We start from the raw sequence: 2,524 nt of genomic DNA on the forward strand, positions 1-2,524 counted from the left end.
CCACACAGAGCTGCATAGCATATGCTATGGATACGTTGTCATCAGGTCAGCATGTTTTCTCCCAGCTCCTCAAACTGGAAAACATTTATGAATAATTCTACTAACTTCCATCAGAAAGAGAAAATTCTAATCTCAAGGCTAGACGATCTTAAGTTTCAACTGTGTGAAGTCTATGTATTTTTTTTGGAGTATGCTTTCCAAACAATTTCCCCATGTTGTACAACAGGAGACTTGTTGCTAGGTGGTAACAATGCTCCCGTTGAGACAGAAGCCCTGGCACATACATACATTGCCCTTGATTTGCCAGTGCAAAATCTTAGTTAACCCACAAATACTACAGGCAGACATAGGTTTGCAGAGAAATCCCACCATCAGTTAACAAAAGAAAAAGGGGGGAGGGTGATGTACAAGCTCACCATGCATTTAAATCAACGGGTTTGACAGCAATGCAATGATTTTCTTATGTTTCTTCTCTCAACCACTTTTAAGTGCCACGAGAAATTTTTTAGAGCGGGAGAAAACAAGATTTTTCTGTGGTTTGCTCTATTTGACAAAGGAAGTGGTGTGTGACTCGAATAGGTCGGTGGCAGAAAGCAGGTTTGAGAAGGTTTATAAAAGGACCGGGCAAGGCTGAGCTGTGAACCTGGTCTGGACTGAGTGTTCTAGGGGCCCTTGTATACAGGTGTACCATCCAGAGCCGGGCTTATTCTTGGTGTGTGTCCTTGGATGAGTTACTTCATCCCTCTATGTTCTGGAGTGCTCTGCCCTCCAACCTTATTCTTACCTTCTGTGGAGAATTTGAGAAATTTCTGGACAAGGTCTTAAGCCTCATGGATGAGAATTTCCTGGAAATATAGCTACTATTCATAGTTTGGCAGGTTTATACTTTTTCTGAAGCGAAAAGAAAAAACGAAACAAAACTGAGTGACTACCCTGGCCACAAACTTGAGTTTCTACATTCCCTTCCTCTTTATTGTGGTCTTTCTTCCTCAAAGCCACCTTTTTGGACCATGTGTCAGGAGCTCAAAGGAAGAAAACAACTGAGTGCCGTTTCTTCTTTTTTTTTTTGGCCATGCGACACAGCATGCGGGATCTTAGTTCCCCGACCAGGGGTAGAACCCGTGCCCCCTGCATTGGAAGTGCAGAGCCTTAACCACTGGACCGCCAGGGAAGTCCCGTGTGCCCTTTTTTGAACTCGATAAAAAACTTTTGTTTACAGACAGTATGAAATGCTTCCTCTAATTTTGCTCATTTTCTACAAATGTGTGCCCTCAGTCACAGGGGCTAGGACAGAAAGAACAGGTCAGTGCAGCCCCGTCTAATGTATGGGCAGGAAACTCAGACCTTATGCTCTCTGGATGGCGGAGCAGAAATATCTTCATACACAAAGCTCATTAGTCAGCCAACAAGCGTTTACTGAATGCCGGGACTGTGCTCAGTGCTGAGTTATGTGTCAAGGTCAGCGTCGTAAGTTGCCAGCGTGGCGGATGCCAGTCTGGGAGCCAGGAGAGCTGCCAATTACTCGATTCTGGAAAAAAACAAAAACTTCCTCCTCCCAGGGCCTCAGTTTCCTTATGTGTAAAATTAGGAGGCTGTCATGGTTAACCTCAGATTTTGCTTTCTTCCAACTAGAACTGTGGCAGATTCCAAAGCAGGTTAACAGTTCCCAGAACTCCTGGATCTCGAGAGGCTTCTAGATAGATGGGGAGATTGAGCAATGGCACCTGAAATCATGTTGTTTCTGAAAGAGCACAGCTTGGCCCACCTGGACGTCTAGGCACCTTCCTCTGAGTTGATGCAAAGGGGCCACTCACGTGGGTCCTTGCTCACCATGCTTCAGCCATACTGGTTTTCTGCCCTTCCTTGAATGTACCAAGCTAGTCCTGACTCAGGGCCTTTGCACATGCTGGTCTTGCTGCCTTGGGCTTCATACAGGAATGGTGGCTTGTTCTGCCCTTCTCATCCTTCAGGTCTCTTCAGATATCTTCTCTGAGAGGGCCATCTTCTACTACTCTCTCTAAAGGTATTCCTATTATTCTCTTATTTCAGCATTCATTTCCTTCTTTGTACACTCCTAATTTGTAACCATTTTACTTTTTTGTTTGCTTCCCCGTCTGTTAGCTCCATGTAAGCAGGGGTCCTTTTTATTTTATTCAGAACTGTATACCCAATTCCTAGTCCACACAGGAGGTCTCAACAAATATTTGTCAAATGAATCTAGGCATTTCTTTTCCTTGAGGAAAAGGCTCTTATGGCATCATGGCGCGCACTCCTGTGCCGCAGTGACATCATTACCGCTGCTCACTGGGTCACAAGCCCGTCCCCAGGTTCCTTTCCCTTCCCTTAGAAGCCCCCCTACCTTTCCTCAGACAACCCCCGCCCCTAACACGCCTCCCGCCAGGTGCCCAGACTGCTACGTCACGTCCGCCCGCCCGCGCGGTGATGACGTCACGGCCCAAGGGCTGGCGTCACGTGCCCCCCCGCTGGGGGCGGGCCTTCAGGTCGGTGCTTCCGGTCCGCGGAG

The sequence above is a fragment of the Grampus griseus genome, assembly GCF_964374135.1.
Source record: "Grampus griseus genome assembly, chromosome: 12".
NCBI lineage: Eukaryota > Metazoa > Chordata > Mammalia > Artiodactyla > Delphinidae > Grampus > Grampus griseus.